This window comes from Drosophila ficusphila, unplaced genomic scaffold (assembly GCF_018152265.1).
Source record: "Drosophila ficusphila isolate 14025-0441.05 unplaced genomic scaffold, ASM1815226v1 contig_543, whole genome shotgun sequence".
Taxonomy (NCBI): domain Eukaryota; kingdom Metazoa; phylum Arthropoda; class Insecta; order Diptera; family Drosophilidae; genus Drosophila; species Drosophila ficusphila.
Window position 1 is genome coordinate 43,645 of NW_025064469.1, and position 24,160 is coordinate 67,804.

General features: G+C 38.8%; 3 non-coding genes across 3 annotated transcripts; all 3 read right to left on the reverse strand.

Annotated features, from left to right (window-relative positions):
* Positions 1-7,502: 7,502 nt before the first annotated feature.
* LOC122320454 lies at positions 7,503-11,464 on the reverse strand. The gene has a single exon (XR_006245692.1). It is a non-coding gene; the product is annotated as a large subunit ribosomal RNA (ribosomal RNA).
* A 438-nt stretch (positions 11,465-11,902) lies between these two features.
* LOC122320462 lies at positions 11,903-12,082 on the reverse strand. Its single transcript, XR_006245695.1, has one exon. It is a non-coding gene; the product is annotated as a 5.8S ribosomal RNA (ribosomal RNA).
* Positions 12,083-12,683: 601 nt separating this feature from the next.
* On the reverse strand, positions 12,684-14,680 carry LOC122320447. Its single transcript, XR_006245685.1, has one exon. It is a non-coding gene; the product is annotated as a small subunit ribosomal RNA (ribosomal RNA).
* Between the last annotated feature and the right edge of the window lie 9,480 nt (positions 14,681-24,160).

Below are 24,160 nucleotides of genomic sequence, written 5' to 3' on the forward strand. Positions count from 1 at the left end.
ACCAGTGCGGCGGCCCGAGCTAGGGGTGACGTTCCCGAAAGGCTGAAGAACAATTCTTTTGCTCTTCTCTCTGGCGACGACAGCGACTCGGAGAGCGACAGTGAGAGCGAGACGAAGGAGGAGAAGACCCCAGCCGATGCCCCCAAAAACCGAAACGAACCAGCCGAAAACGAAGCAGCCGAAGACGATCAAGCCTCCGCCGATCTTCATACCCGACGTGACTAACATCAAGTCGCTCATTGAGTCAGTCACCAAGATCGTTGGCAATGATATGGACTTCACATACAAGGCCACGAGGGACAACCAGATCAGGGTTATGATGCCTGACAAAGCCAGCTACTCGGCAGTAAAGGCACAATTGGACTCCGCCGGTATAAGGTACTTTACCTACCAACCACGAGACGAACGTGCATACAGGATTGTCGTCAAAGGCCTGCACCACTCCACGCCCATTGACTACATTAAGGAGGAACTAAAAAGCATGGGACATATTGTCAGGGACGGACGTAATGCCATTGGACACCGCAGTAAGAACCCTCTGCCCTTGTTCTTCATCAATCTGGAGCCAGGAACCAACAACAAGGAAGCCTTCAACATCAAGAGGCTCTGCAGATCGGTTGTGACGGTGGAACCCCCTCATAAATTTGACGATATTCCCCAATGCTACAGGTGCCAAGGCTACGGACACAGCCAACGTTATTGCAGGCTGCAGGCAAGATGCGTTAAATGCGGAGAGGAACACGCGACGTCCGAATGCAAAAAGAAGAGAGAAGAGGCGGCCAGATGCGTCCACTGCAGTGGAGCCCACCCGTCATCGTACAGAGGGTGCCCTGCTTACAAGAAGGCCAAGGCAAATATGGCTCCTAAAACTTCCCATCCCGTGCTGACAAACGGTCCACGCCAGACGTACCCATCGGTGAACACAACAGGAAGAAGCTATGCTGATATAGCTAAGGCTGGCCTTGGACCACAACCGCAACCGCAACCGCAACAGCCACCAGTCCCCGAGATGCCACAGGCGGACCAAGTGACGGTCCTAATGGAAAGGATGGAGAATCTTCTCGAAAAAGTTATGGACAAGATGTTCAAGCAGATGACCCTGATGATTAGCTCCATACTCTCACAAGTCTGCAGCAAATAGGATTGCACTTAGCCTTTTGGAATGCTAACGGCCTAGTAAACCACAGGCTAGAAGTGGAACATTTCATATTCACCAACTCTATAGACATTCTGCTTATATCAGAAACCCATTTTTCCAGCAGATCATATATCCATCTACGCGGGTACGACATCATCCACGCAGATCACCCCAGCGGAAGAGCCCACGGCGGAGCGGCTATCATAATAAAAGCAGGGATTAAATACAGCGAGCTAGCTACTCTGCAGGAGGACTGGATCCAGTGCGCCAAGGTAAACGTCTCCACCCCAATCGGGAATCTCACGATTGCCTCTGTCTACCTCCCCCCAAAAAACAAGGTGACTGAGAGTCAATTTGACCTACTGTTGAGCGATATGGGTGAAAAATTTGTTCTGGCCGGAGACCTTAACGCCAAACACCAGTGGTGGGGAAGCCGATTAAATAACCCCAAGGGAAATGCACTATATAGATGCATCCAACGTAGAGGCATTGACTGTCACTCTACAGGAGAACCCACCTACTGGCCCACGGACCCTTCTAAACACCCTGATATCCTCGATATAGCGCTCTCCAAAGGGATACACCACTCCAAAGTCGCCTGCCACCCTAACGCAGACCTGCTATCGGACCACAGTGCTGTCGAGCTGTTCATCAATCTTCCGGTACGGAAAAAAGACAGTCGTCCAAAGATGTTCAGCAAGAGCACTAATTTCGAAGCGTACGCAGCCTGGATGATGGACGAAATTGACCCGGATACTGATCTGACCTCCTCCGAACAAATCGACGCTGCAGTGGACAAGCTGACACGAGAAATGCACAACGCCGCCGCATACGCGACGCCAAGAGTCTCACGCACTTCAGGACCACCTCACACGAACCTACATCTGTGGTCGCCTGAAATTGCTGCACTTGTCGCAGAAAAACGAAGACTGAGAAGAGCTTGGTTTATTTCCAGAAACCAGTGGGATAAACGAGCCTTCAATGGAGCAGCAAAACGGCTCAGGGCGAGACTGCAAGAGCTGAAGCGAGGTGCTTTCGAGGAGTTCCTGAGCGAACTCGAACCAGGGGATCCACAACACAGCTTGTGGCGTGTGACGAAATGCATCAAACGGCCAGCCAAGCGAGTCGCTGCAGTTAAGAAAGCAGATGGGACGTGGTGCCGCAACGACCCGGATAGAGCAGAGGCTTTTGCTGAACACCTAGAAGGAGTTTTTACCCCCTTGATGAGCTGCACCCAAGGCGAAGCTGATAATACGCTCAGTGAAACCACAGCTCGACTCGACCACAGCTCGAGTCCAATCGACCCAGTCACAGTCGAAGAGGTTGAAGCCGAAATAAAGGGGCTCAAAATCAAAAAGTCGCCTGGAAACGACGGCATCGAGGCAATCGCCATTAAACGTCTTCCACCTTCTTGCGTTCAGTTGCTAATGAACATTATTAATGGATGCTTCCAAATAGGCCATTTTCCGTCTTCGTGGAAAAAAGCAGAAGTTATAATGATTCCCAAGCCCGGAAAACCTGAAGCCAATCTCGCCTCCTACCGTCCGATTAGTCTTCTGGCAATACTCTCCAAAATATTCGAAAGAATATTTTTGCGTAGAGTATTGCCGTTGCTGGACGAGGCTGGTTTGATTCCTAATCACCAGTTTGGCTTCAGACGCTCCCACTCAACACCAGAGCAATGCCATCGTCTAGTCAGCACAATCCTTAACGCGTTTGAGGAGAGAAAATACTGCTGCGCCGTGCTGCTAGACATCAAGCAGGCTTTTGACCGAGTTTGGCATCCAGGACTTCTGCTGAAAATCAATAACAATTTGCCACACCCGTTTTACGCAGTACTGCGCTCATACCTGGAGGGCAGGACTTTCCAAGTGAGAAGCGGTGAAATGAAGTCATCCACAAAGAACATCAATGCTGGAGTGCCTCAGGGGAGTGTACTTGGGCCTATACTATACACCTTGTACACAGCCGACCTCCCAGTCATCAGCAACGAGGGCCTAACCGTAGCCACCTACGCTGACGACACCGCTTTCCTAGCAACCGCCAACTCCACGATCGGAGCCTCTGATATCATCCAACAACAGTTGGACGCTATTGAACCCTGGCTACGGAAGTGGAACATCACCGTCAACGAGGACAAATCCACCCAGACCACCTTCACACTAAGACAAGGTAACTGCCCGCCGGTCACCCTCAATGGAGTCGTCATCCCGGATGATCCAAACCCGAAGTACCTCGGTATGACCCTGGACAGGCGTTTAACCTGGCGCGCCCACATCCAGAAGAAAAGAAAGCAAGCGGAAGACAGAATCAATCAGTACCGGTGGTTAATGGGTAGGAGATCAAAACTGAAGAACAGGCATAAGCTACTGGTCTACTACACCATCATCAAGCCGATTTGGACCTACGGTATCCAACTGTGGGGTACTGCATCATATTCCAACCGACGAAGCATACAGAGGCTACAAAATAAAGCCTTAAGAATGGTCTCGGGCGCCCACATATACCACACTACCGAGGCCATCCACGATGCACTTGGCGTGCCCTGGGTGAAGGACGAAATAGAGAAGGCGAGCAGGAGACACTTCGACAAGCTGTCACAACATCCCAACATCCTAGCGTTCAACCTAACAGAGAGTGGACTGCGCAGAAGGCTCCGGCGAACACACCCCAGGGACCTGGCGAATGAATGAACTTCCTGCTGTAACCTGACCCAATAATAAACCCAATAACACGAATGTAAAACTTCCACCCAGAAAACTATGTAAATGTTCCCCCAAGAATGTAACCGAGAAACAATTTAATTATTGTCCTAATTGGGACAGATCTTAAATACGCAAAATAAAGACAGAACAAATAATAAATATAATAGTTTTTGAACACCCTATCTAGATATCGGGTGTTTTCTGTACTAGATGAGCCCACACTGTGGCTTTCTCTTAATTTACTTAAGAGTTTATAGGTATATTTCATACTTTTTTATATACATATGATATATTTCTTAATATAATTGATATTTATGTTGATTTTCATATGTATATGGTTAATTTATTAATATTATTGACAAAATCATATGCATATCATATGTTTTGAACAATACTTGGGTCGGCAACCACTGCCTACCTATAATAGTTTTTGAACACCCTATCTAGATATCGGGTGTTTTCTGTACTAGATGAGCCCACACTGTGGCTTTCTCTTAATTTACTTAAGAGTTTATAGGTATATTTCATACTTTTTTATATACATATGATATATTTCTTAATATAATTGATATTTATGTTGATTTTCATATGTATATGGTTAATTTATTAATATTATTGACAAAATCATATGCATATCATATGTTTTGAACAATACTTGGGTCGGCAACCACTGCCTACCTATAATAGTTTTTGAACACCCTATCTAGATATCGGGTGTTTTCAGTACTAGATGAGCCCACACTGTGGCTTTTTCTCAATTTACTTAAGAGTTTATAGGTATATTTCATACTTTTTTATATACATATGTTATATTTCTTAATATAATTGATATTTATGCTGATTTTCATATGTATATGGTTAATTTATTAATATTATTGACAAAATCATATGCATATCATATGTTTTGAACAATACTTGGGTCGGCAACCACTGCCTACCTATAATAGTTTTTGAACACCCTATCTAGATATCGGGTGTTTTCAGTACTAGATGAGCCCACACTGTGGCTTTTTCTTAATTTACTTAAGAGTTTATAGGTATATTTCATACTTTTTTATATACATATGATATATTTCTTAATATAATTGATATTTATGCTGATTTTCATATGTATATGATTAATTTATTAATATTATTGACAAAATCATATGCATATCATATGTTTTAAACAATACTTGAGTCGGCAACCACTTATAGGTAGGTTTATAGGTATATTTCATACTTTTTTATATACATATGATATATATTTCTTCATATAATTGATATTCATACTGATTTTCATATGTATATGGTAAATTTATTTATATTATTGATATCATATATATATATATATATATATCGGATATCATAATTTCATATATTTTGAAGAATACTTTGATCGGCAAAACTGCCTTGCCTACCTATAATGATTTTTAATGGAAAAAAAGTGTTTAGTGTGAGCACCAGCCGCGTTGGTTTAATTTAATTTTATCCCAGTAGCAATTCTTCGGGACAGTAGGAATTTGATTAATTTATTGATGAACATTACTAATTGATTAACAAGGCATTGAACTACACTTTAAAAGTTACAGTTACTCCCGCCATTCAATTGTGTATTTTAAAAAATCTTTTGTTAGTCAGGGTGACTTATATCGTAATAATAAATTAATTACCTATTTTAATAATATTATATCATAGTATAATATTATATGAACGATTCCGCAAATAATATGTATTATTTATAGATATATTAAATATAGGTTTTTTTTTTATTCATTACCGGTCACCAATCATCTATATGGCTATACATTCATTAACTATTATTATTAATGTGACGAGACTCTTGGTTACCGTAAAGAGGTTTATATATAGTTATCTCAAACATTACTTTGTTTCTTTTACTTTGACATGATCTTATATGCGTCACTAATAATATGACGGGACATTTGGCTACCGTAAAAGTGGATTCATAGTTAATCTCAAACATTACTTTGTTTCTTTTACTTTGACATGATCTTATATGCGTCACTAATAATATGACGGAATATTTGGCTACGGTAAAAGTGGATTCATAGTTAATCTCAAACATTACTTTGTTTCTTTTACTTTGACATGATCTTATATGCGTCACTAATAATATGACGGGACATTTGGCTACCGTAAAAGTGGATTCATAGTTAATCTCAAACATTACTTTGTTTCTTTTACTTTGACATGATCTTATATGCGTCACTAATAATATGACGGAACATTTGGCTACCGTAAAAGTGGATTCATAGTTAATCTCAAACATTACTTTGTTTCTTTTACTTTGACATGATCTTATATGCGTCACTAATAATATGACGGAACATTTGGCTACGGTAAAAGTGGATTCATAGTTAATCTCAAACATTACTTTGTTTCTTTTACTTTGACATGATCTTATATGCGTCACTAATAATATGACGGGACATTTGGCTACCGTAAAAGTGGATTCATAGTTAATCTCAAACATTACTTTGTTTCTTTTACTTTGACATGATCTTATATGCGTCACTAATAATATGACGGAATATTTGGCTACGGTAAAAGTGGATTCATAGTTAATCTCAAACATTACTTTGTTTCTTTTACTTTGACATGATCTTATATGCGTCACTAATAATATGACGGGACATTTGGCTACCGTAAAAGTGGATTCATAGTTAATCTCAAACATTACTTTGTTTCTTTTACTTTGACATGATCTTATATGCGTCACTAATAATATGACGGGACATTTGGCTACCGTAAAAGTGGATTCATAGTTAATCTCAAACATTACTTTGTTTCTTTTACTTTGACATGATCTTATATGCGTCACTAATAATATGACGGAACATTTGGCTACCGTAAAAGTGGATTCATAGTTAATCTCAAACATTACTTTGTTTCTTTTACTTTGACATGATCTTATATGCGTCACTAATAATATGACGGAACATTTGGCTACCGTAAAAGTGGATTCATAGTTAATCTCAAACATTACTTTGTTTCTTTTACTTTGACATGATCTTATATGCGTCACTAATAATATGACGGAACATTTGGCTACCGTAAAAGTGGATTCATAGTTAATCTCAAACATTACTTTGTTTCTTTTACTTTGACATGATCTTATATGCGTCACTAATATGACGGAACATTTGGCTACCGTAAAAGTGGATTCATAGTTAATCTCAAACATTACTTTGTTTCTTTTACTTTGACATGATCTTATATGCGTCACTAATAATATGACGGAATATTTGGCTACGGTAAAAGTGGATTCATAGTTAATCTCAAACATTACTTTGTTTCTTTTACTTTGACATGATCTTATATGCGTCACTAATAATATGACGGGACATTTGGCTACCGTAAAAGTGGATTCATAGTTAATCTCAAACATTACTTTGTTTCTTTTACTTTGACATGATCTTATATGCGTCACTAATAATATGACGGAATATTTGGCTACCGTAAAAGTGGATTCATAGTTAATCTCAAACATTACTTTGTTTCTTTTACTTTGACATGATCTTATATGCGTCACTAATAATATGACGAGTACTTTTTGGCTACCTTTTTCTTTGGATTCCCCAAAAATCCAAAATTATAATTATCAAAATAAATTTAATAATTATAATATTCTTTCCATTTCGTTATTTTATTAAATATCGAATCATCAAGCAAAGGATAAGCTTCAGTGGATCGCAGTATGGCAGCTGCTCAACCACTTACAACACCTTGCCTGTTACAAAAGTCGTTTACAATTGATTCTAGGCTTTGTCATTGTATTAAATAATGTTTTTATATGTAACTAGCGCGGCATCAGGTGATCGAAGATCCTCCCAATTTACTATGTTACAAATTACATTGGCATCACATCCATTGTCGTTTATAAAATGAATTATAAACTTTAAATGGTTTAGAAGCCATACAATGCAAATTGCCCCTTATTTATCATTGCAGTCCAGCACGGATACGACCTTAGAGGCGTTCAGGCATAATCCAACGGACGTAGCGTCATACCACTGTTCGCTCGAACAAGTATTGTGCCATTGGTCCGTACCTGCGGTTCCTCTCGTACTACGCAGGAATGCTGTCGCAACAACGTTTTGTCATTAGTAGGGTAAAACTAACCTGTCTCACGACGGTCTAAACCCAGCTCACGTTCCCTTGCATGGGTGAACAATCCAACGCTTGGTGAATTTTGCTTCACAATGATAGGAAGAGCCGACATCGAAGGATCAAAAAGCGACGTCGCTATGAACGCTTGGCCGCCACAAGCCAGTTATCCCTATGGTAACTTTTCTGACACCTCTTGTTAAAAACTCTTTAAACCAAAAGGATCGATAGGCCGAGCTTTTGCTGTCCCTGTGTGTACTGAACACCGAGATCAAGTCAGCATTTGCCCTTTTGCTCTATGTGTGGTTTCTGTCCGCACTGAGCTGGCCTTGGGACACCTCCGTTATTATTTGAGAGATGTACCGCCCCAGTCAAACTCCCTACCTGGCAATGTCCTTGAATTGGATCATACCTGAGTAATTGGAGTTATACCAAATTTTCAAATCAAAAATACATAAATGCATCGTTTTATTAAAGAATTTGTTTGCGATTATATAACAAACTCGTGATACTTTGATCAAGAAGCTTGCATCAAAACCCAATACCATAAGATATAATAAATATATCCGTATAATGGCTAGGAAATGATACACGTTCCATTTAATCAAGTAAGTAAGGAAACAATAAGAGTAGTGGTATTTCATTGGCGATATCAAACCGAAGCCTAATATCTCCCACTTATTCTACACCTCTTATGTCTCCTTACACTGCCAGATTAGAGTCAAGCTCAAAAGGGTCTTCTTTCCCCGCTAATTATTCCAAGCCCGTTCCCTTGGCTGTGGTTTCGCTAGATAGTAGATAGGGACAGTAGGAATCTCGTTAATCCATTCATGCGCGTCACTAATTAGATGACGAGGCATTTGGCTACCTTAAGAGAGTCATAGTTACTCCCGCCGTTGACCCGCGCTTACTTGAATTTCTTCACTTTGACATTCAGAGCACTGGGCAGAAATCACATTGTGTCAACACCCGCTAGGGCCATCACAATGCTTTGTTTTAATTAGACAGTCGGATTCCCCAAGTCCGTGCCAGTTCTGAATTGATTGTTAATTGATAATCGTTATAATTAATAAGAACTAATCGGTTTGAGCCAATTAGTATTCTTAAAAATTTTAGCAAGAAAGTTCCACAATTGGCTACGTAACTAAACTATCCGGGGAACAAGTAACCACCATAAATGATAGACACTCTATTTACCCAGAACGAGCACATAAACCATGTTATTGTTTCCCAATCAAGCCCGACTATCTCAATCTTCAGAGCCAATCCTTATCCCGAAGTTACGGATCTAATTTGCCGACTTCCCTTACCTACATTATTCTATCGACTAGAGACTCTTCACCTTGGAGACCAGCTGCGGATATTGGTACGGCCTGTTGAGAAGTTTGCGTGTCCCCACCATAAATTTTCAAGGTCCGAGGAGAAAATATCGACACAACAGTATATGTCATGCTCTTCTAGCCCATCTACCATATCTCTCTGCGAAAGACTTCCATGGTAGTACGGCTATAAAACAGAAAAGAAAACTCTTCCGATATCTCTCGACGGCTTCTTTATGGTCGTTCCTGTTGCCAGGATGAGCACGAGGCCCATATTTAATAACAAACGGATACTCAACAGGTTACGGAATTGGAACCGTATTCCCTTTCGTTCAAAATTATTCAAGTATATTATTTTTGGCTTGTATATATATTTATTTAGTCATTAGTTTTTTACTTGAAAATTTTCGGCTTTCGCCTTGAACTTAGGACCGACTAACTCGTGATCAACCACTGTTCACACGAAACCCTTCTCCACTTCAGTCCTCCAAGGTCTCATTCGATTATTTGCTACTACCACCAAGATCTGTACCAATGGCAGCTCCATGCAGGCTTACGCCAAACACTTCTACGCATACCATTGTACCTTCCTACTCACTAAAGTTTCAAAATTTATATTACAAGTAATATAAATCATCTACTTTAGCGGTAATGTATAGGTATACAACTTAAGCGCCATCCATTTTAAGGGCTAGTTGCTTCGGCAGGTGAGTTGTTACACACTCCTTAGCGGATTTCGACTTCCATGATCACCGTCCTGCTGTTTTAAGCAACCAACGCCTTTCATGGTATCTGCATGAGTTGTTAATTTGGGCACCGTAACATTACGTTTGGTTCATCCCACAGCGCCAGTTCTGCTTACCAAAAGTGGCCCACTGGGCACATTATATCATAACCTTAAACTTCATATCAAGAAAGTTAAGGTTCTTACCCATTTAAAGTTTGAGAATAGGTTAAGATCGTTTCGACCCTAAGGCCTCTAATCATTCGCTTTACCAGATAAGATTATTTTATATAATATTAAAATGCACCAGCTATCCTGAGGGAAACTTCGGAAGGAACCAGCTACTAGATGGTTCGATTGGTCTTTCGCCCCTATACTCAATTCTGACAATCGATTTGCACGTCAGAACTGTTTCGGTCTTCCATCAGGGTTTCCCCTGACTTCAACCTGATCAAGTATAGTTCACCATCTTTCGGGTCACAGCATATATGCTCAAGGTACGTTCCAGTTAGAGGCATAAATAATATAAATATCATTATACATAACTATATAGAACGCCCCGGGATTGTGTTAATTAACTATAAATAGTTAAAAAACTAATCCCATTATTAGTCAAGTTAATTACGCTATTAGGTTTATATCCCAATAACTTGCACATATGTTAGACTCCTTGGTCCGTGTTTCAAGACGGGTCCCGAAGGTATCCTGAATCTTTCGCATTGTTAATCATACAAGTGCATATAATAAACACAAAAATCATTGATAATTATGCCATTATATAATTCCGAAAAATTAACGCACTGTAATCATATAAATCTATCAGCACTTTATCAAATTAATGACATTTATTTTGTGTTAAAACGCAAGCATTTTAATTTAAATAAACTATAAGCCATATTTTATGATAAATTTTGTATGCTAATAGATTACAATGTCCTTATATGGAAAAAATGCACACTATTATCATAATATTGTTTAAATATTACAATTTTAATGATGAATTTTCCATAATGGATATTCAGGTTCATCGGGCTTAACCTCTAAGCAGTTTCACGTACTATTTAACTCTCTATTCAGAGTTCTTTTCAACTTTCCCTCACGGTACTTGTTTACTATCGGTCTCATGGTTATATTTAGTTTTAGATGGAGTTTACCACCCACTTAGTGCTGCACTATCAAGCAACACGACTCTTTGGAAACATCATCTAGTAATCATTAACGTTATACGGGCCTGGCACCCTCTATGGGTAAATGGCCTCATTTAAGAAGGACTTAAATCGTTAATTTCTCATACTAGAATATTGACGCTCCATACACTGCATCTCACATTTGCCATATAGACAAAGTGACTTAGTGCTGAACTGATTTCTTTTCGCTCGCCGCTACTAAGAAAATCCTAGTTAGTTTCTTTTCCTCCCCTAATTAATATGCTTAAATTCAGGGGGTAGTCCCATATGAGTTGAGGTTGTATATAACATTTTTTTTTTCAATATATTCTTTACATTTATATAATGGAGAAACATTTAATGAATTCGTATAAAAATTTTTTTCGTTAATTAGTTTTAATTTAGTTATGAGTTTTAAACGAATTTAACGAAGAACAATAACATTTACAAAAGATTTCAATTTTACTAAATCATTAATAAGAGACAATTCTAGATGAAAAATATTTCAAACATTTTTTATGCTAGACATTCCTCAGTATTATATGATTGAAAATGAAAATATTTTTCTTCGTTTTTCACAATCAAATTATTTATAATGTGAGATAATGTTTTCCATAGATATTTTAATATTATGAATAAAAATAATAATTATATTTAATTAAAATTTTTATCCAATAATATACCATATGCTTAGAAATTTGATTACCAAATTTCTAAACAACTTAATTAGCATAGTCTTACAACCCTCAACCATATGTAGTCCAAGCAGCACTAAAAAATTAATTAAAGTACCATAACAGCATGGACTGCGATATGCGTTCAAAATGTCGATGTTCATGTGTCCTGCAGTTCACACGATGACGCACAGTTTGCTGCGTTCTTCATCGACCCATGAGCCGAGTGATCCACCGCTTAGAGTTTTTATATTTATTATTTCAATTTGTCAAATATGAATTTATTGAAAGAAATTAAAAATACACCATTTTACTGGCATATATCAATTCCTTCAATAAATCTTTTTTTTTATACCTAAAACGAAATGCTGCGAAATGTCTTAGTTTTATATAAACAATATTATACCATTTATTACTTGGATAATTTACAATTTCATATAATTTTAATGTGATATAATATTGCGTTTTTTATATAAAACATTAACCTGAAGTAAACCAGGTACAACATTCAACATTTTAGGTTGTTGCATTAGCCAATGTATGCCCATAACTATGATGAACAATACATATTCGCAACGCGTGTATATTATGGTCCATATACACGCAAGTTTCATATTATAATATATAAACATAAATTTGTGAATATATTATAATACAATTTAATTTGCTTGATTATTATTCTTGTTTGCTTGATTTTATTTATAAAAAAATTTAATCCAAATTTTCATTGAACTTCTTTTTTTTATAAATATATAATTGTTTGGCAATTTTATCTTGTTATATTATAAAAATATATTTTATAATTAAAACAAGTTATTGTTGTTTACGGTAAAGATATTATATACAATAATGATCCTTCCGCAGGTTCACCTACGGAAACCTTGTTACGACTTTTACTTCCTCTAAATAATCAAGTTCGGTCAACTTTTGCGAAACAACCGTAACACGCAAGGCGTCACAGTGATCACGTCCGGAGACCTCACTAAATAATTCAATCGGTAGTAGCGACGGGCGGTGTGTACAAAGGGCAGGGACGTAATCAATGCGAGTTAATGACTCACACTTACTGGGAATTCCAAGTTCATGTGAACAGTTTCAGTTCACAATCCCAAGCATGAAAGTGGTTCAGCGGTTTACCCGGACCTCTCGGTCTAGGAAATACACGTTGATACTTTCATTGTAGCGCGCGTGCAGCCCAGGACATCTAAGGGCATCACAGACCTGTTATTGCTCAATCTCATTATTGCTAGACGCAATTTGTCCATTTAAGAAGCTAGTGTCCTTATAATGGGACAAACCAACAGGTACGGCTCCACTTACATAAACACATTCAAACACAATAAACATTTTACTGCCCACCATGAATGAAGGCTATATAAGCTTCAACACCATAATCCTGAAGATATCTATTTAATATATTTGAGTCTCGTTCGTTATCGGAATTAACCAGACAAATCACTCCACGAACTAAGAACGGCCATGCACCACCACCCATAGATTCGAGAAAGAGCTATCAATCTGTCTTACACACTTATGTTCGGACCTGGTAAGTTTTCCCGTGTTGAGTCAAATTAAGCCGCAGGCTCCACTCCTGGTGGTGCCCTTCCGTCAATTCCTTTAAGTTTCAGCTTTGCAACCATACTTCCCCCGGAGCCCAAAAGCTTTGGTTTCCCGGGAAGCGACTGAGAGAGCCATAAAAGTAGCTACACCCAATTGCTAGCTGGCATCGTTTATGGTTAGAACTAGGGCGGTATCTGATCGCCTTCGAACCTCTAACTTTCGTTCTTGATTAATGAAAACATCTTTGGCAAATGCTTTCGCTTAAGTTAGTCTTACGACGGTCCAAGAATTTCACCTCTCGCGTCGTAATACTAATGCCCCCAAACTGCTTCTATTAATCATTACCTCTTGATCTGAAAACCAATGAAAGCAGAACAGAGGTCTTATTTCATTATCCCATGCACAGAATATTCAGGCATTTGAAGCCTGCTTTAAGCACTCTAATTTGTTCAAAGTAATTGTACCGGCCCACAATAACACTCGTTTAAGAGCACTAATGCAGGTTTTTAAATAGGAGGAACATATGAAAAAATACAAGTACTTAATCACATATAAGAACTCCACCGGTAATACGCTTACATACATAAAGGTATAGTACTAACCACAAATGTAAGTTGTACTACCCGTATGAAGCACAAGTTCAACTACGAACGTTTTAACCGCAACAACTTTAATATACGCTATTGGAGCTGGAATTACCGCGGCTGCTGGCACCAGACTTGCCCTCCAATTGGTCCTTGTTAAAGGATTTAAAGTGTACTCATTCCAATTACAGGGCCTCGGATATGAGTCCTGTATTGTTATTTTTCGTCACTACCTCCCCGAGCTGGGAGTGGGTAATTTACGCGCCTGCTGCCTTCCTTAGATGTGGTAGCCGTTTCTCAGGCTCCCTCTCCGGAATCGAACCCTGATTCCCCGTTACCCGTTGCAACCATGGTAGTCCTAGATACTACCATCAAAAGTTGATAGGGCAGACATTTGAAAGATCTGTCGTCGGTACATGACCATACGATCTGCATGTTATCTAGAGTTCAACCAATATAACGATCTTGCGATCGCTTGGTTTTAGCCTAATAAAAGCACATGTCCCATAAAGGTTCATGTTTTAATTGCATGTATTAGCTCTAGAATTACCACAGTTATCCAAGTAACTGTTAACGATCTAAGGAACCATAACTGATATAATGAGCCTTTTGCGGTTTCACTTTTAATTCGTGTGTACTTAGACATGCATGGCTTAATCTTTGAGACAAGCATATAACTACTGGCAGGATCAACCAGAATAATGTTTTTCTTTACATATTTCATTCATATTTTCGAATAGAAATAATGCAATATAAATATTATAGATCTATTATTTTAATATTCTATTTTTTGAATTTGATTACGGCCAAAACTTGTATAGCATTCGTAATCCTTCTTTTATGTTTTGTTTTATACTTGTTTCGCCACTAATATAACAAGTTTTAGATGTTATAAGAATTATTCATTACATCATATATATAAATATACGTATGTATGTATAATTTTATAACATAATTTTTATTTAATATATATTTGCTACTATAATTTTATTATATGTACAATATTTTATTCTAAAATATCATTTTATTTCAACATACATAATTATTTATGTATCCACACATTTGCAATTTTTGTTTAATCAATATAAATATTGAATTAAATCATTTGTATTTTGATGTTAAATTTAAAATTTAACATTTTTCCATATAACTCTCGAATGATATATAATATAAAACCGAGCGCATATGAAAAATAAGTATTTATTTAATAATAATATTATTAAAAAATATTATTATTTTATTTGAACTCACTATACCGGCAAACGATATAGTGCGTCCGATTTTAAGGCAGGTACTAATTTAATATACATTATATTAGCCTGCCACCAAAAATTAACGATAATAATTGGAAACCAATTGTTATTATATATATACATATATAACCTTGGCGCACGTTTCAACGTTATTATCTTGAGTTTTAATAATATTAGTCCGCTCAGCCAAGTCTCGTATTCAAAAAGAATAAAGAAACAAATTTATACGGATAATATTATAATATATATTGTCAACATTGACTAAATCATATTATATACATAGATTTATATCAATTCTAGATGGACATCCACTGACCATCCTATAGTAGTTTTTTGCATCGATGTCTTGAAATCGGGCATTTTCAATTGGGCTTGCCACCCACCCTACAGTTATTCTCCTATAATAACTTAAGAGAATATTGAATTCAGTACTTTTTATATACATATGAATTACTTCTTCATATAATTTATATTTATGCTGATTTTCATATGTATATGGTAAATTTATTTATATTATTGACAAAATCATATGCATATCATATGTTTTGAACAATACTTGGGTCGGCAACCACTGCCTACCTATAATAGTTTTTGAACACCCTATCTAGATATCGGGTGTTTTCTGTACTAGATGAGCCCACACTGTGGCTTTCTCTTAATTTACTTAAGAGTTTATAGGTATATTTCATACTTTTTTATATACATATGATATATTTCTTAATATAATTGATATTTATGCTGATTTTCATATGTATATGGTAAATTTATTTATATTATTGACAAAATCATATGCATATCATATGTTTTGAACAATACTTGGGTCGGCAACCACTGCCTACCTATAATAGTTTTTTTTTTTTTTTTCAGTCGCGATCGGACACTCGACGAGTAAAGACGTGCCTACGGACCGCAGCAAAGCGTACATCCAAAACAACAACAACGACACAGTTTTGCGATAAGCCCGAGCTTATCTCGTGAAGCGCGCTCTGATTGGTCGCCGCGATAGCGTGATCAAGCCGCGCGCGTAAACAACACTAACACACGTGCAATTTATTGTGCGTGTTGGCAAAGCAGATAAGGCAGAAGGTGAAAACCGCACACCGAGCCCAAGTAGCGTGGCCTGCCATCCGGGCAGCTTATCTGCTCCCGCTTCCACTCCCCCTATGGAGATGGACTGGCAAGCGCCTCCCCGTCCGTCCCGTCCCCCCCGTCCCCCCCGATCACCCAATCCCCTCTCTCCTCCCAGAAAAAAGGCCTTCGCCAAGAAGTACGCCACTTCTAGCGACGAATCCAGCTCGTCCACGGAGCCTGGCGAGATCAGGCGTAAGGACCCTAAAAATCGCTCCCAAAATGACCAACCCAGCACCAGCGCGGCGGCCCGAGCTAGGGGTGACGTTCCCGAAAGGCTGAAGAACAATTCTTTTGCTCTTCTCTCTGGCGACGACAGCGACTCGGAGAGCGACAGTGAGAGCGAGACGAAGGAGGAGAAGACCCTAACCGATACCCCCAGAAAAGTACCGAAGACGAAGCAGCCGAAAACGAAGCAGCCGAAGACGATCAAGCCTCCGCCGATCTTCATACCCGACGTGACTAACATCAAGTCGCTCATTGAGACAGTCACCAAGATCGTTGGCAATGATTTGGACTTCACTTACAAGGCCACGAGGGACAACCAGATAAGGGTTATGATGCCTGACAAAGCCAGCTACTCGGCAGTAAAGGCACAACTGGACTCCGCCGGCATAAGGTACTACACCTATCAACCCAGAGACGAACGGGCATATAAAATTGTCGTCAAAGGCCTGCACCACTCCACGCCCATTGAATACATTAAGGAGGAGCTGAAAAGCATGGGACATATTGTCAGGGACGGACGTAATGCCATTGGGCACCGAAGTAAGAACCCACTTCCCTTGTTCTTCATCAATCTGGAGCCAGGATCCAACAACAAGGAAGCCTTCAACATCAAGAGGCTCTGCAGATCTGTTGTGACGGTGGAACCCCCCCATAAATTTGACGACATACCTCAATGCTATAGATGCCAAGGCTACGGACACAGCCAGCGATACTGCAGACTTCAAGCTAGGTGTGTTAAATGCGGAGAGGAGCACGCCACATCTGAATGCCGAAAGAAGAGAGAAGAGGCGGCCAGATGCGTCCACTGCAGTGGAGCCCACCCGTCATCTTACAGAGGGTGCCCTGCATACAAGAAGGCCAAGGCAAATATGGCTCCCAAAACTTCCCATCCCGTGCTGACAAACGGCTCACGCCAGACGTACCCATCGGTGAACACAGCAGGAAGAAGCTATGCTGATATAGCTAAGGCTGGCCTTGGACCACAACCGCAACCGCAACCGCAACAGCCACCAGTCCCCGAGATGCCACAGGCGGACCAAGTGACGGTCCTAATGGAAAGGATGGAGAATCTTCTCGAAAAAGTTATGGACAAGATGTTCAAGCAGATGACCATGATGCTTAGCTCCATACTCTCACAAGTCTGCAGCAAATAGGATTACACCTAGCCTTTTGGAATGCAAACGGCCTAATAAACCACAGGCTTGAAGTGGAACATTTCGTGCTCACCAATTCCATAGACATCCTCCTCATATCTGAAACCCATTTTTCCAGCAGATCATATTTCCATCTACGTGGGTACGACATCGTCCATGCAGATCACCCCAGCGGAAGAGCCCACGGCGGAGCGGCTATCATAATAAAAGCAGGGATTAAATACAGCGAGCTAGCTACCTTGCAGGAGGACTGGATCCAGTGCGCCAAGGTAAACGTCTCCACCCCAATCGGGAATCTCACGATTGCCTCTGTCTACCTCCCCCCAAAAAACAAGGTAACTGAGAGTCAATTTGACCTACTGTTGAGCGATATGGGTGAAAAATTTGTTCTGGCCGGAGACCTTAACGCCAAACACCAGTGGTGGGGAAGCCGACTAAATAACCCCAAGGGAAATGCACTATATAGATGCATCCAACGTAGAGGCATTGACTGTCACTCTACAGGAGAACCCACCTACTGGCCCACGGACCCTTCTAAACACCCTGATATCCTCGATATAGCGCTCTCCAAAGGGATACACCACTCCAAAGTCGCCTGCCACCCCAACGTAGACCTGCTATCGGACCACAGTGCTGTCGAGCTGCTCATCAATCTTCCGGTACGGAAAAAGGACAGTCGTCCAAAGATGTTCAGCAAGAGCACTAATTTCGAAGCGTACGCAGCCTGGATGATGGACGAAATTGACCCGGATACTGATCTGACCTCCTCCGAACAAATCGACGCTGCAGTGGACAAGCTGACACGAGAAATGCACAACGCCGCCGCATACGCGACGCCAAGAGTCTCACGCACTTCAGGACCACCTCACACGAACCTACATCTGTGGTCGCCAGAAATTGCTGCACTTGTCGCAGAAAAACGAAGACTGAGAAGAGCTTGGTTTATTTCCAGAAACCAGTGGGATAAACGAGCCTTCAATGGAGCAGCAAAGCGGCTCAGGGCGAGACTGCAGGAGCTGAAGCGAGGTGCTTTCGAGGAATTCCTGAGCGAACTCGAACCAGGGGATCCACAACACAGCTTGTGGCGTGTGACGAAATGCATCAAACGGCCAGCCAAGCGAGTCGCTGCAGTTAGGAAGGCAGATGGGACGTGGTGCCGCAACGACCCGGATAGAGCAGAGGCTTTTGCTGAACACCTAGAAGGAGTTTTTACCCCCTTGATGAGCTGCACCCAAGGCGAAGCTGATAATACGCTCAGTGAAACCACAGCTCGACTCGACCACAGCTCGAGTCCAATCGACCCAGTCACAGTCGAAGAGGTTCAAGCCGAAATAAAGGGGCTCAAAATCAAAAAGTCGCCTGGAAACGACGGCATCGAGGCAATCGCCATTAAACGTCTTCCACCTTCTTGCGTTCAGTTGCTAATGAACATTATTAATGGATGCTTCCAAATAGGCCATTTTCCGTCTTCGTGGAAAAAAGCAGAAGTTATAATGATTCCCAAGCCCGGAAAACCTGAAGCCAATCTCGCCTCCTACCGTCCGATTAGTCTTCTGGCAATACTCTCCAAAATATTCGAAAGAATATTTTTGCGTAGAGTATTGCCGTTGCTGGACGAGGCTGGTTTGATTCCTAATCACCAGTTTGGCTTCAGACGCTCCCACTCAACACCAGAGCAATGCCATCGTCTAGTCAGCACAATCCTTAACGCGTTTGAGGAGAGAAAATACTGCTGCGCCGTGCTGCTAGACATCAAGCAGGCTTTTGACCGAGTTTGGCATCCAGGACTTCTGCTGAAAATCAATAACAATTTGCCACACCCGTTTTACGCAGTACTGCGCTCATACCTGGAGGGCAGGACTTTCCAAGTGAGAAGCGGTGAAATGAAGTCATCCACAAAGAACATCAATGCTGGAGTGCCTCAGGGGAGTGTACTCGGGCCAATACTTTATACCTTGTACACAGCCGACCTCCCAGTCATCAGCAACGAGGGCCTAACCGTAGCCACCTACGCTGACGACACCGCTTTCCTAGCAACCGCCAACTCTACGATCGGAGCCTCTGATATCATCCAACAACAGTTGGACGCTATTGAACCCTGGCTACGGAAGTGGAACATCACCGTCAACGAGGACAAATCCACCCAGACCACCTTCACACTACGACAAGGTAACTGCCCGCCGGTCACCCTCAATGGAGTTGTCATCCCGGATGATCCAAACCCGAAGTACCTTGGTATGACCCTGGACAGGCGATTAACTTGGCGCGCCCACATCCAGAAGAAAAGAAAGCAAGCGGAGGACAGAATCAATCAGTACCGGTGGTTGATGGGTAGGAGATCAAAACTGAAGAACAGGCATAAGCTACTGGTCTACTACACCATCATCAAGCCGATTTGGACCTACGGTATCCAACTGTGGGGTACTGCATCATATTCCAACCGACGAAGCATACAGAGGCTACAAAATAAAGCCTTAAGAATGGTCTCGGGCGCCCACATATACCACACTACCGAGGCCATCCACGATGCACTTGGCGTGCCCTGGGTGAAGGACGAAATAGAGAAGGCGAGCAGGAGACACTTCGACAAGCTGTCACAACATCCCAACATCCTAGCGTTCAACCTAACAGAGAGTGGACTGCGCAGAAGGCTCCGGCGAACACACCCCAGGGACCTGGCGAATGAATGAACTTCCTGCTGTAACCTGACCCAATAATAAACCCAATAACACGAATGTAAAGCTTCCACCCAGAAAACTATGTAAATGTTCCCCCAAGAATGTAACCGAGAAACAATTTAATTATTGTCCTAATTGGGACAGATCTTAAATGCGCAAAATAAAGACAGAACAAATAATAATATAATAGTTTTTGAACACCCTATCTAGATATCGGGTGTTTTCTGTACTAGATGAGCCCACACTGTGGCTTTCTCTTAATTTACTTAAGAGTTTATAGGTATATTTCATACTTTTTTATATACATATGATATATTTCTTAATATAATTGATATTTATGCTGATTTTCATATGTATATGGTTAATTTATTAATATTATTGACAAAATCATATGCATATCATATGTTTTGAACAATACTTGGGTCGGCAACCACTGCCTACCTATAATAGTTTTTGAACACCCTATCTAGATATCGGGTGTTTTCTGTACTAGATGAGCCCACACTGTGGCTTTCTCTTAATTTACTTAAGAGTTTATAGGTATATTTCATACTTTTTTATATACATATGATATATTTCTTAATATAATTGATATTTATGTTGATTTTCATATGTATATGGTTAATTTATTAATATTATTGACAAAATCATATGCATATCATATGTTTTGAACAATACTTGGGTCGGCAACCACTGCCTACCTATAATAGTTTTTGAACACCCTATCTAGATATCGGGTGTTTTCTGTACTAGATGAGCCCACACTGTGGCTTTCTCTTAATTTACTTAAGAGTTTATAGGTATATTTCATACTTTTTTATATACATATGATATATTTCTTAATATAATTGATATTTATGTTGATTTTCATATGTATATGGTTAATTTATTAATATTATTGACAAAATCATATGCATATCATATGTTTTGAACAATACTTGGGTCGGCAACCACTGCCTACCTATAATAGTTTTTGAACACCCTATCTAGATATCGGGTGTTTTCAGTACTAGATGAGCCCACACTGTGGCTTTTTCTCAATTTACTTAAGAGTTTATAGGTATATTTCATACTTTTTTATATACATATGTTATATTTCTTAATATAATTGATATTTATGCTGATTTTCATATGTATATGGTTAATTTATTAATATTATTGACAAAATCATATGCATATCATATGTTTTGAACAATACTTGGGTCGGCAACCACTGCCTACCTATAATAGTTTTTGAACACCCTATCTAGATATCGGGTGTTTTCAGTACTAGATGAGCCCACACTGTGGCTTTCTCTTAATTTACTTAAGAGTTTATAGGTATATTTCATACTTTTTTATATACATATGATATATTTCTTAATATAATTGATATTTATGCTGATTTTCATATGTATATGATTAATTTATTAATATTATTGACAAAATCATATGCATATCATATGTTTTAAACAATACTTGAGTCGGCAACCACTTATAGGTAGGTTTATAGGTATATTTCATACTTTTTTATATACATATGATATATATTTCTTCATATAATTGATATTCATACTGATTTTCATATGTATATGGTAAATTTATTTATATTATTGATATCATATATATATATATATATATATCGGATATCATAATTTCATATATTTTGAAGAATACTTTGATCGGCAAAACTGCCTTGCCTACCTATAATGATTTTTAATGGAAAAAAAGTGTTTAGTGTGAGCACCAGCCGCGTTGGTTTAATTTAATTTTATCCCAGTAGCAATTCTTCGGGACAGTAGGAATTTGATTAATTTATTGATGAACATTACTAATTGATTAACAAGGCATTGAACTACACTTTAAAAGTTACAGTTACTCCCGCCATTCAATTGTGTATTTTAAAAAATCTTTTGTTAGTCAGGGTGACTTATATCGTAATAATAAATTAATTACCTATTTTAATAATATTATATCATAGTATAATATTATATGAACGATTCCGCAAATAATATGTATTATTTATAGATATATTAAATATAGGTTTTTTTTTTATTCATTACCGGTCACCAATCATCTATATGGCTATACATTCATTAACTATTATTATTAATGTGACGAGACTCTTGGTTACCGTAAAGAGGTTTATATATAGTTATCTCAAACATTACTTTGTTTCTTTTACTTTGACATGATCTTATATGCGTCACTAATAATATGACGGGACATTTGGCTACCGTAAAAGTGGATTCATAGTTAATCTCAAACATTACTTTGTTTCTTTTACTTTGACATGATCTTATATGCGTCACTAATAATATGACGGAATATTTGGCTACGGTAAAAGTGGATTCATAGTTAATCTCAAACATTACTTTGTTTCTTTTACTTTGACATGATCTTATATGCGTCACTAATAATATGACGGGACATTTGGCTACCGTAAAAGTGGATTCATAGTTAATCTCAAACATTACTTTGTTTCTTTTACTTTGACATGATCTTATATGCGTCACTAATAATATGACGGAACATTTGGCTACCGTAAAAGTGGATTCATAGTTAATCTCAAACATTACTTTGTTTCTTTTACTTTGACATGATCTTATATGCGTCACTAATAATATGACGGAACATTTGGCTACGGTAAAAGTGGATTCATAGTTAATCTCAAACATTACTTTGTTTCTTTTACTTTGACATGATCTTATATGCGTCACTAATAATATGACGGGACATTTGGCTACCGTAAAAGTGGATTCATAGTTAATCTCAAACATTACTTTGTTTCTTTTACTTTGACATGATCTTATATGCGTCACTAATAATATGACGGAATATTTGGCTACGGTAAAAGTGGATTCATAGTTAATCTCAAACATTACTTTGTTTCTTTTACTTTGACATGATCTTATATGCGTCACTAATAATATGACGGGACATTTGGCTACCGTAAAAGTGGATTCATAGTTAATCTCAAACATTACTTTGTTTCTTTTACTTTGACATGATCTTATATGCGTCACTAATAATATGACGGGACATTTGGCTACCGTAAAAGTGGATTCATAGTTAATCTCAAACATTACTTTGTTTCTTTTACTTTGACATGATCTTATATGCGTCACTAATAATATGACGGAACATTTGGCTACCGTAAAAGTGGATTCATAGTTAATCTCAAACATTACTTTGTTTCTTTTACTTTGACATGATCTTATATGCGTCACTAATAATATGACGGAACATTTGGCTACCGTAAAAGTGGATTCATAGTTAATCTCAAACATTACTTTGTTTCTTTTACTTTGACATGATCTTATATGCGTCACTAATAATATGACGGAACATTTGGCTACCGTAAAAGTGGATTCATAGTTAATCTCAAACATTACTTTGTTTCTTTTACTTTGACATGATCTTATATGCGTCACTAATATGACGGAACATTTGGCTACCGTAAAAGTGGATTCATAGTTAATCTCAAACATTACTTTGTTTCTTTTACTTTGACATGATCTTATATGCGTCACTAATAATATGACGGAATATTTGGCTACGGTAAAAGTGGATTCATAGTTAATCTCAAACATTACTTTGTTTCTTTTACTTTGACATGATCTTATATGCGTCACTAATAATATGACGGGACATTTGGCTACCGTAAAAGTGGATTCATAGTTAATCTCAAACATTACTTTGTTTCTTTTACTTTGACATGATCTTATATGCGTCACTAATAATATGACGGAATATTTGG